The following is a 12,727-nucleotide window of genomic DNA, read 5'->3' as shown; positions in this document are numbered from 1 at the left end:
TCCAAATTAGGAACTGAAATTATCTCTATTTGCAGATGATATGATTCTCTAAATAGGAGAACCAAAAAACTCAGTCAAGAGACTACTAGAACTCATAAGAGACTTTGGCAGGGTAGCAGGATACAAAATTAATGAACACAAATTGATGGCACTAGTGTACACAAAGTGGCTGAGAAATTCCGTGGCTGAGAAAGAAACTGAAAGTACAGTCACATTTAAAATAGCAGAGAGGAACCTTAGTACCTAGGAATTAAGCTAACTAAATATGTGGAAGACCTGTATGATGAAAACTATAACACATTTAAAAAAGGAAATAGAAGAAGACATTGAAAAACGGAGAAACTTGGCATGTTCCTGGATTGGCAGGATCAGCATCATCAAAATGACCATCTTACCAAAAACAATATATAGATACAACGCAATACCAATAAAAATCCCAACAACATTCTTTTTAGAAATAGAAAAAAAGATAGAAAAGTTCCTCTGGAAACAGAAGAGACCATTTGATTAGCCAAAGCTATCCTGAAGAATAAAAATCAAGCTAGAGAAATCCCAATTCCAGCCCTTGAGACATATTACAGAGCAGTGGCCATCAAAACAGTCTGGTACTGGTACAGAAACAGAGATCAATGGAACAGAATAAGAAACGCCAGAAGGGAGCCCACACATGTATAACCAACTAATTTTTGAAAAGAAAACTGAAAACAATCCAGGGGAAAAGCCTGGTCTATTCAACAAAAGCTATTGGGACAACTAGATAGCAGCACGCAGAATGAAGAAGCAAGACCCACACCTGTCACACTATACAAAAATCATATACCTCCCCCCACCCAATGAATGGGACTACATCAAATTAAAGTGCTCTGTACAGCAAAGGAAACTATTAACAAAGTGAAGAAGAAACCAGTGACAGGGAACTAATATTCAAGATCTAGAAAGAGCTTCAGAAACCCAGAGAGAGTAAAAAAAAAAAAAAATGGGCAGGGGAAATGAATAGATATTTTTCAAAAGAACAGATTCAAATGGCTGATAGACATATGAAAAGATGCTCAGGCTCCCTAGCCATCAGGGAGATACAAATGAAAACCACGTCGTAGTATCACTGAACTCCAGTGAGATTGGCTTATACTCAGAACTCTGCCAACAACACCTGCTGGCATGGATGTGGAGAGAAAGGTACCCTCCTTCACTGCGGTGGGAGTGTAGGCTAGTGCAACCAATGTGGAAATCGGTGTAGAGAGTGTTTAGAGAATTGCAAATAAACCTGCCATATGACCCAGCTATTCTAATCCTAAGAATATACCCAAAGGAAATAAAAACTGCATGAGAAGGGGATCTGTTACCCTATATTTACAGCAGTACAATCTATAATAGCAAGGACATGGAAACAATCCAGATGCTCATCCAAAGAGGAGTAATTAAAGAAACTGTAATATATCCACTCCATGGAATATTACTCAGCTGTTAAAAAGAATTAAATTATACCATTTGCAACTATATGGTCCTAACTAGAAACCATTATGATCAGTGAAATAAGTCAATCCCAAAAAGAGAAGTACCATATGATCTCTCTAGTATAAGGAAATCATCATGCAAATTGGAATGTGGAGTAATGGAGACTACCATATCCAGATGTGAAGACACAATGTAACATGTATCCCTACTTCCAACTTGGGGATGGACTCCCAGTGAAACGGTTGGCCATATCTAGACAATGGGATGACGGACCATCTAACATTGTCTGCACCAGCAATGTTGGTGCACACTTAAATAACAGACTGATGGAATTATAACTCCTTATGAAGAAGTGATGCTATTGTGATGATATGGGGGAAATCAATCAGGGTGGGAATTGTGGGGGAGGGGAAACTCAAGACTCTATAGATTACTACCATAAAATTCAAAATTTTAAATAAAAATTTAAAAACTATATATTTTATTTATTTGAAAGAGTGACAAAGAAACAGACAAAGATAAAGAAAGAGATTAGCATTTGCTGGACCACTCCCCAAATGACCACAACAGATGCGACTGGGCCAGACTGAAGCTAGGAGCTAAGAACTACACCCACCTATCCCATATGAGAGAGAGAGAGAGAGAGAGAGAGAGAGAGAGAAAACACTATGGTAACCAATCACCACACTGAAACAAAATACTAAACTTTGGAAAATTTGAAGAGCTATCTTGATTTCTCTTGACAAGTTTACTGTAGGCAGGTCATGCAGGGGCCAGAGGGTTAGGTACACAGGAAGGAAGCACCAAGGCCAGGGGCAGGTCCATCAGGTGTGTTCTAAGAAGGCGTTTGGGGACAACACCATTGGCAGATCAGGCCTGGCTGTAAAGAGCAGGTGGCAGGAGGAGTTGCGAGAGACGAGGGGATTATTTTCTTTGCTGTTGGATAGGATGCAGCCATGCAGAGTGGCAGCATGGCTGTGAAAGGGGTAAGAGGATACCTCACTCAGTCTGTGCAATCGCAACAGGGCCACATACTCTGGGTGGAGTCTTTGGCTCGGAGCCCTGATTAGGGTTAGGGTTAGCCAGGTCTTGGTTCGATTTTGTACCTGCCAAGGGGTTAAGAGTTCATTCCATTCCTTTGGATGGATGGCTTTCAAAGGAAGTAATGAAGAGTATTGATTATTACTTATGAAGTCACTGTCATCAGAATTTCCTCCCCTGCTATGTTTTTTCTTTCCATTATTTGAATCTCTCAGCATTTTCTTTCTGTGTTTTTATGACAGTTATGTCACTTTATGAATTGGAGAGTAGCATCAGCCTTGAAACTTGGGAAGTGGACAGGGCTTTATGTGCAAGAGTCATGGAACCAGATTACTGTAGTCTCGCTTGCCTGTCACCGTCTGATGGGACAAATCCTATCTGTCTTTCTAGAACTGTGCCTTCCTTGACTGACAGTAAAAAGAGAAGGTTGAATGAAATACATTCTTGGTTTCCCTCCAACTTCAAATCTGAGCTTTGCTCAAGATTTCAGGAAATGTAATTATTTTCATTCAATCATTTATTTCAAAACTCTCTGAACACCTGCTGAGTCAGCCACAGTGTGAAACAGAGGGGATACGAAAAAGCAGTCAAAGAGTCCTAGAGCCCCTACTCTGCTACTCAACCCAGGAACTCAGGACCAAACCGTGTGAAAGCTATGCAGGGTGGGAAAGGGTCTCCTAGCAGACCCGGCAAGTGCTGCACCCGAGCAGGGCGGTGATGTGCGGCAGCAGAGTGAACGCTCTGAATTATATCAGTGCTTGAACTGTGTGGTCACTTTGACATATTTGCAAACCTCCTCTAGCCTCAGCTTCTACATCCACAAAATATCCACTTCATGAAGTAGCATAAAGAGCAAAGGATGTTGGGATTGGCACTGCAGAGTATAGGCTAAGCTTCTGTCTGTCATGCTGTCATCCCATATGGGCACAGGTTTGGGTTCCAGCTGCTCCACTTCTGGTCCAGCTCCTTGCTTACAGTGTGAGAAAGCAGTGGAAGATGGTCCAAGTCCTTGGGGCCCTGCACCCACTTGGAAGACCCGGAAGAAGTTCTAGGCTCCTGCCTACAGATAGGCTCAGCTCCAGCCATTGCGGCCATTTGGGGAGTGATCCAGCATATTGAAGTTCTCTTTGTTTCTCCTTCTCTGTGTAAATCGGCCTTTCAAATAAAAATAAAATACATTTCAAAAAAAGATTTTAAGGGAGTAAATGATGGGTCCAACATTGTGACACACGGATTAAGCTGTCACCTGCAAAGCCAGCATCCCACATGAGTTCATGTCCCTGCCACTCCACTTCCTTTCTTTCATTTTAAAATTTATTATTATTTTTTAAAATAATGATGACTTGGTTGATCAGGATGGGAAGGATCAAAGTTTAGGGAAAATTGGGTGAATTCATTGCTTCCAAATTTGCTATTTCTTCTTGGGCACTACACTTCTGATACAGCTCCCTGCTAATGCATCTGGAAGAGCAATGGGAGGTGAGCCAAGTGCTTAGGTCTCTGTCAGCCACATGGAAGAACTGGAAGAAGTTACAGGCTCCTGACGTTGGCTGCCCAATCCAGGCTATTGCAGTCATCTGAGGAGTGAGCCAGGGGATAGAGGATTGCTCTTTTTCTCTCTCTCTTTGTTTCTCTCTGTAATTCTGCTTTTCAAGTAAATAAATAAATTGAGAGAGAGGCCCGCATGTGTGATTCTGGTGGCAGGCACTGGATGCATGTGGGTTGCCTGTTCGGAAAAGCGGAGCTGTGAGTGGCGCTCTGAAGGAAGAGTGCCAGTGGGTCTCCAGCTGAAGCGATTTAATTTTGTTTTCAGCAGAGGAGTGCAGTTCAGAGAGAGGTTTGAGAGGAAGTCTTTTCGACCTTTTGCACTTGATGTCTCCGTATCCAAAAGGCACCCCACATAGAGCAATTGTTCTTTACATTTCCTACATGGAAGGATAACCCACATCACCCATGATCACAGCAAGCATGAGAGTGGCACAATGAAGGCTACATCAGCTAGGTAATCAGCTTTCCCCAAGCATCAAATCAACATGGAGCCTTCTGACAGGTGGGGTCCCTCTGGCATCCAGATTTTTTTTTTTAAGGAGAGGCTGGAATATTTTTGATCAGTCAAAGCAGCTTGCTTGGATATAAATATCTAAGTGTCATTAACATGTTTCTTCTTCAAATCTCAAGGGACTATGATATTGGTGGACTACTCAGGAAAAATGGCCAGCCTCTCTGTGTTCCAGAAGAGAAACAAAAGATGCCAGCTTCTCTCTCTGCTGTCAATCAAGGCAGCAATCAACCCAGAGTCACTTAATCCTGGCAAGTGGTCTATCTCTTTTCATGTCTGTGAGACAGATAGGTGGTGTGGCTAGAGGGCCCTGGACAAGCTCCCAGATGAAACACTGACCAAAGCATTGTCAAATCACCTTCTATGATCATATATCTGCTTTAAAAATATCAGATGAAACAGACAAAAGAGAAAAAGAGACATTTTCATAAACAGAAAAAATGCAACAATGCAAATTCTACTTATAGGGATATGTAGATGCATGAAGCCAGGCCTGTATTTTACTGACTCTAAAACGAAACAAACAAACAAATAAACGCATTAAAGAAAATAAAAATATCCCTTAAACACAAAGGGATAGCTACTTGAAAAATGCTAACAAACTGAATCAGTAATGTGTGCAAAGAATGATACTCTATGATCAATTAATTTCCCCGGAATGCAAGGTTAGCTTAACAATTGAACATCAATCAGTGTAATAATTGTCTTCATAGAAGAGTTAAAAAATCTAACATCCATTCATGGCAGCAAATGTTATCAAACTAGAAATAGAGCGAAGCTTCTTACTAATAACCTAGCAATCAGCATCATAGTTCATAATGAAAGACTTGATTCTTCTGTCTAAAATGGGACAAGGGGGAAATGCCTCATTTCACCACTTGTATTCAGGTTTGTGCTGAAGTTCTAGCCAGTTAAGTAAGACAAAACTTAAACCATTCAAATGAAAGGAGAGATAAATCTAACTCCATTTCAGATGTCATTATCCCATGTGTAGAAAACCCTAAGGCGTTCCCCACTACCACCAAAACAAAACAAAACTAAAACTAAACCAAAACAAAAACAGTTTACTAGAGAGAAAATATTTTAAAACTCAATTGTATTACCATGTATGAGCAACAATTTGAAGAAAATAATGTAATTTGTAATAACATCAATAATAATAAAGTACTTAGAAATGAATGTAATAAAAGAAGTGTGAGATATGTACATTGGAAACTACAAAATATTGCTAAGACAAATAAAGAAACAGATAAATAAGTGGAGTGCCATCCATGTTCATAGATTAAACTATTTATTATTGGGTCCACCATGATAATTGAGTGGCTAAAGTCCTCACCTTACATATGAAGGATCTCATATAGGCGCTGGTTCACACCCCTGCTGCTCCACTTCCCATCCAGCTTCCTTCTTGTGGTCTGAAAAAACAATGGAGAATGGCCCAAAGCCTTGGGACGCACCCATGTGGGATACCCACAAGTTCCCAGCTCCTGGCTTGGGATTGGCTCAGTTCTGGCTATTGCAGAGTGGACCAGAAGATGGAAGATCTTTCCTCCTGTCTCTCTTTTTCTCTATAAATAAAAATAAATCTTTTTTTAAAGAAAGAGATTTATTTATTTTTATTGGAAAGACAGATATATAGAGAGATGAGGAGAGACAGAGAAGATCTTCTGTCCACTGATTCACTCTCCAAGTGACTGAAACAGCTAGAGCTGCACCGATCTGAAGCCAGGAGTTCTTCCAGGTCTCCCACATGGGTGCAGGGACCCAAGGCTTTGTGCCATCCTCCACTGCTTTCCCAGGCCACAAGCAGGGAGCTGTATGGGATGTGAGGCTGCCAAGATTAGAACCGGTGCCCATATGGAATCCTGGCTTTGGATCGGCATAGCATCAGCCGTTGCGCTCACTTGGGGAGTGAATCATTGGACAGAAGATCTTCTCTGTCTCTCCTCCTCTCTGTATATCTGACTTTCCAATAAATAAATAAATCTTTTAAAAAATACAAAAAAGAAATTCAGAAATAGCAGAGCCCAGGTTAGGTCTGAGAAGCGGAGCAGGTACCTTACACTCCTGGCCACGTGACTGTGGCTGGGAAAATCTGTGCTACGCAGGCTGCCTGCTGGGGACCCTAGCTCTCTATCTACTGGGGTATTGTGGGTATCAATTATTGCATTGGGACATCCATGGATAAGGCCACTGTACATGTAAGTGAGGAATGAATCCTGAGGGACATTCAATGACAAAGCTACTGTACTTGCAGGTAAGCAAGGGGAATGAGACCTGGTGGTTTGGAGGGGAGAGATTGGAAGGGGTCAGACTGATGCACCAGCTCACATGGGAGTCCTGAGATGGGCTTGGTAGCACAGATCATTGCTTACCACCACATGCTACCCCACACAAAAGCTATGGCTGGGGGCCTGTCTAGCAGAGTTGGATCCCGGTACCGGACTGAGCGTTAGAACAGGGGACGGATCATGTTAAGCAGGGCCATGACACTAACCAGAATGTGACAGAACCAGGTCTGGGGGTAGAATCCACTTGGGATAATTGGGTCCAACCCTGTGGAAATACAAGTTTCACTGGTTAGCTCACGAGTTGAGCTGGTGATGGGCTGAACTAGGTGTGAACATGGGACCCGCCAACACTCACAGGCACTGGGACCAAGAATAATCCGGGCAGGTCCAAGCTGCAGTACCTGCATGCACATCCTAAGACAGATTGTAGGGTGGGCCAGCCTGCAACATCCTCCAGCTCATACAAAGACTAAGATGGAGGGCAGGCTATGCCGGACAAAGACCTAGCACCTGCTGGCACATTTAGATCTAGGTCTGGGAGTGGGCCAAGTGGGGGAACCTGGGAAACTCCCCTACAGTGTCATAGCTCCCACTGCTGAACACATGGTCCAGACCTAGGGGTTGGGCAAGTTGAGCAAGGTAGCCCTAGCCGTTGGCAAGTGTGTGGGTTGGTTTTGGAAGGGAGCGGACTGGGCAGGGCCCAACAAATCTTAACCCACTGGCAACTGCAGAAACCAGGCTGGAGTCCAGGTTATGCCAAGTTAGGTCTCACACCTATTTCATGAGCCGGGGTTGACAGCAGATTGATCAGGGCTAGGTTGCAGTACCTGCCAGAGAGAGTTGGTACTAGGAGCTGGTTAGGTCAGGTCAGGCTGCAGCATCCGAAGGCAAAGGCTAAGACAGATGTGGGGCTATGCCAAGCGGGATCAGTGCAAGCACTGGCATGCACAAGTCCTGTAGATGGGTCAGGCCTAGCTGTGGAACAAAGAGGATGCCATGGGCAGGGTATGATTCCCATTGGTGAGTGCTAGGGCAGGGTGGAGACTGCGGTCTGGTCTGGATATGGCTGTAGGGTACCTCAGCATGGATATGGGCTGGATCTGGGATGCGCCAGACAGGGCTAGACTCCAGCACCCACTGGTGTTTGTGAGAACCAGGGTGGGTGTAGAATGCACTAGGCTAGGTCCCTGCTCCTGCTGAGCCATGTGTGAGCTGTCAGAGTATGGACGAAGCTTGCCTAGGCTGTAGCGCCCAACAACAAGAACTGGAATGGGTGAGGGCTGGTCAGGAAAGGCCACTGTTCCTGTGGGACAGGAGGTGGACTAAGTAGGGCCGGCCAATGGATCCACCAGTGTACGCGAGATCTGGCACTGGGAGAGATCCTGTTGGAGGACCTTGGACAACTCCTCTGTTGGGATACACTCCCTGCAGGTGGTGCAAGAGCCAAGATGGGAAGCAGCCCAGATCAGGCCAGGGAACAGTACCCACTGGCATACATTTGCAAAGGCAGGAAGCAGGCCAGGCTGGGACAGTTCACATCACCCCCTGGCGAATCCAAACACCAGAATGGAGTGTGGGCCAGGTCAGGATGCAATACCAGCCAGTCCACATGAGGGTCAGGACTGGGGGCTGGCAAAGCGGGGCTAAGCTGTAACCTCTATCAGTGTGAGCTGGAATTGGGGGTGGGCCAGACCCAGCCCGGCTACAGCATCCACTGACAAATGCCGAGGTGAGGCAGGCTATGCCAGACTGGGCCGCAGCACCCAGCCAGCACATATGAAACCTGGAGGAGTAGGGATGTACCTAGTGAGGGGGCTGCGGGGGCCCTCTACTGGGCCACTACTCCCACCTATGAGCATGATAGCTGGGATGGGGCAGACCAGGTTGGGCAGGGCTTACATGATGGCCTACATGTGAGCTGGATCAGGGAAAAGCCAGGCTGGGTTGACTACCTTCTGGTACATGCAAAAGCCAGACTGGGTGTGAGTTGGTTGGGCTTTGCCGCAGCATCAGCTGGCCGATACTGGCTTGGGGGGGGGGGGCCAAATTCTGTTAGGCACAGGCACAGATTAGACAGATGGTGGCACCTGCTGGCACCAGTGTGGATTGGATAGAGGGGCTGGTTGGGATGAACCAGACTTCAATGCCCAATGACATGTACAAGAGCCAAATCGGATATGGGACAGATGGGACCAGTCAACTGTACATACTGGCAAGCATGTAAATCAGGGTAGGGGGTGTGCCTAGTGGGGGTTATTGTGGGTCGCTCTGACTAGGCGGCAGCTCCCACTGGTTTGCATGAAGGTTAAGTATGTGGTGGGCAGGGTCAGCCTGGACTCCAACACTCTTTTGTTTGTGTAAAATATGGGACTGGAGACAAAATTGACCCAGCAATTGCAATTATCAGTGTATGCAAAGGTTGATTTGGGTGACAGGCTGTGCTGGATCCTATATTGGCTGGCACACACACACACACACACACACACACACACACACACACACACACATCAGGTCTGGGATGGCTGCAGATGAGGTTTCATTGGCAATTTCCTACCAACTGAACCGCTGATCTCAGAACCCCAACCATGGAGAGAATAGCAGGTTTAATTGTCTGACAGTGGAGTGCAAGTGTCAGAGCTGGACCTCCTCAATGGAGCAGTGGCCAGCATATCCAGATGCACATGGAGGATACGACAGTACATTGGAGCCTCCAGAGGACACCTGGTACCATGGCAGAGGACGGAGGACAGAGCAAATTGATCAACTACTCCAACCAAGCGTTGGCAGTGAGTATCTGGGCAGACAGAGACTCTAAGGTGGACCATAGTAGCCAGTGGATTTTGGAGAGCTCTTATCATGATTGGAGTGGCAGGATCGACAATAATTCATGAAGCTGAACTATCAAAACCTCTTGAGAACCTCATGGCATTGAAAATTTCTATTTTTCTTCCTATTATTGATTTTATATTGTGTCTTTTCATTTAAGGGGATGTATAGTAACTGTGAAATGGAGACTATCATGTCTTGTGAAGATACAATGCAGTATGCATCTCTAATTTCAGATCAAAGATAGATTCCCAATAAAACTGTTAACTCTATCTTGACAATAGGATGCTGGATTCTCTGCCATTGTCCATGCCCGCAATGATGGACATATGCCTGTTTATGAAGAACTATACTATAGAAAATAATATAGGGAAACTCAGTGGGGTTGGGGGAGGGAACTTGGGGAAGGGATAAGAAAAAAAAAATCCTAGGGCCTATGGAAATGTATCATAAAATGATAATAATAATAAAAGTTAAAATAAAGCAATCTGAATCCAGGGACAGGTGTTGTGGTATATTAGATGTTGCCCACACTCCACATTGGAACAACAGTTCAAGTCCCAGCTACTCCACTGTCTATCCAGCTTCCAGTTAATGCAACCAGAGGGGCAGCAGGTGGCAGCGTAAGTGTTTGGGCTTGCCACCCATGTAGGAGACTCAGCTGGGTCTTTGGCCCATCCTGATTTGGCCTGACTCAGCCCTGACTGCTGTGGGCATTTGAAGAATGAACCAGTGGGTAGAAGAGTATCTTTCCTGTGTGACAACTTTCAAATCAATGTCTTTAAATAAATTCTCTCTTTTAAGAAGAAAAAAAAAGAGCCCGGCGCGGTGGTGCAAGTGGTTAAAGGTCCTCGCCTTGCATGCCCGGGATCCCATATGGGCGCCGGTTCTAATCCCGGCAGCCCCGCTTCCCTTCCAGCTCCCTGCCTGTGGCCTGGGAAAGCAGTCGAGGACGGCCCAAAGCTTTGGGAACCTGCACCCCCGTGGGAGACCCGCAAGAGGCTCCTGGCTTCGGACTGGCATAGTATCGGCCCGTTGTGCTCACTTGGGGAGTGAATCATCGGACGGAAGATCTTCCTCTCTGTCTCTCCTCTCTGTATATCCGCCTTTCCAATAAAAAAAATAATAAAAATAAATCTTTAAAAAAAAAAGAAATTCAGAAATAAATTATTATGTTGATCGCTAACTGATTTTCAGCAAAATTAGCAAAGCAACTTAATGGGAAAGGACAGTAAATGGAACAAATCATGTTGGAAATGCTGGATAACCTTTTTAAAAAAGTAATGAGTTGAGACTTACCTCAAGTCATACCAAAAAAGATAACTAGAACAAATGTCATGGGTGAAAATCTGAAGTTATAAAAGTGTAGGAGGAAAGATGGCAGAAAATATTTGTGATCTTTGCTTGACACAAAAGCTCTTGGATGTGACCCTAAGAGCACAATCCACCACTAAAAATTAATTGAATTTAATCAAAATTAACAGTCTTATACTTTGAAAATGAAGACAAGTTACTGACTGGCAGACGATACATGCAAAGCAAACAATTATATCTAGCTATGCATAAAGAATAAAAAGAAAACAAAAACGAGAAAATGCATTGTGGACACGTCTAACTCAACAATTAGACAACAAACCAATTTAGAATTGCATAGAGTTTAATAGACACTTCACCAAGAAAGATCCGTGAACAAGCACATGAAAGACTTCTCACTGGTCGTTAGGGAAATGCAAGCACAAAGCACAACGCGCTACCACTGCACATCCTCCGCAAAGGCTCTCATTGAACAGATGGACCTGCCCAAATCTGGGTGGGTATGCAGAGCAACTAGAGCCCTACTGCATTACTGGCAGGAATGCAAACAGAAATGGTTTTTGGAAAGGTTTGAGCTTATTTGAAAACGTACACTTGCCACAAATAAGTTAACTAGCAGTTCCACTACTAGATATTTAGCTCATAAAAATTAATATATGTATGTATATACATTATACATTATATATGCATTAATATATGTATATGTGTGTATATATGTGTGTGTGTATGTGTTTGTGTTGTGCTGAGGCAGGTTAAGCTGCTGTCTGAGACACCTGTATACTTTATTGGAGTACCTTGGAGTACCTGGTTCAAGTCTCAGTCCTGCTTGTGCAGCTGGAAGCCAGCAGAGGATGGCCCAAATATTTTGGTTCCTGCTTTCCATGTGAGGATCCAGATGGAGTTCCTGGCTCCTGGCTTCATCCTGGCCGTAGGTATTGTGGGCATCTTGGAAGTGAGCCAGGGGATGGAAGATTTCTTTCTTTGCTCTCTCTCTCTTTTACAGTCTTTCAAATAAATAATCTTTAAAAAAAATTTAAAAAATATATTCAGATGCTTACTGAGAGAGAAAGAGAATCTTCTTTCTCACCCCAAAATGGCTGCATGGTCGAAGTTGGGCGGGTCTGAGGCCAGGAGCCAGGAACTTCTTCAGGGATTCCCACACGAGTGCAGGAGCCCAAACACTTGGGTCATCTTCTGCTGCTTTTCTGGGAACTTTAGTAGCAAGCTGGACTGGAAATGGAGCAGACAGGAAGTAAAGTAACACCTACATGGAATGCCAGCACCTATATGGAATACTTTACCTGCTACACCACAATGGTGACCTTGAAACTTTTTAAAAAAATGCATTGTTCATTTATGTATCTGTTGTTTGTTTGGAACACAGAGCAACAGAGATAAGCAGGGTTCACACCCCAAGTGGCTACAACAACCCTATCCAGGTCAACTGAAGCCAGGATCCAGGGACTCCATTCAGGAGGTGCCCAAGTTATTAGACAACATCTGCCACCTTCCCTGGTGTAATAGAGGAAGCCAGGGCAGAAGCAGAGCACCCAAGATTTTCAAAGCTGCCCTCTGCTATGGGAGGCCAGCAACACAAGCAGAGGTTAACGTGCTGCACCATAGTGTCAGCCCCTGTTAAGGAACACTTCATGTGTAGACTTGTAGAACACTTCATGTATAGACATGGCAAGCTTTGTGCCCTGGCCTCCAGCCGCAGTCATGGCTCTGCCACTTCCCTTCC

The sequence above is a fragment of the Ochotona curzoniae genome, unplaced genomic scaffold (assembly GCF_017591425.1).
Source record: "Ochotona curzoniae isolate NIBS_2020 unplaced genomic scaffold, NIBS_Ocur_1.0 scaffold_2587, whole genome shotgun sequence".
Lineage (NCBI taxonomy): Eukaryota > Metazoa > Chordata > Mammalia > Lagomorpha > Ochotonidae > Ochotona > Ochotona curzoniae.
The sequence above is the reverse complement of the archived record's forward strand: the minus strand, read 5'-3'. Positions refer to the sequence as shown.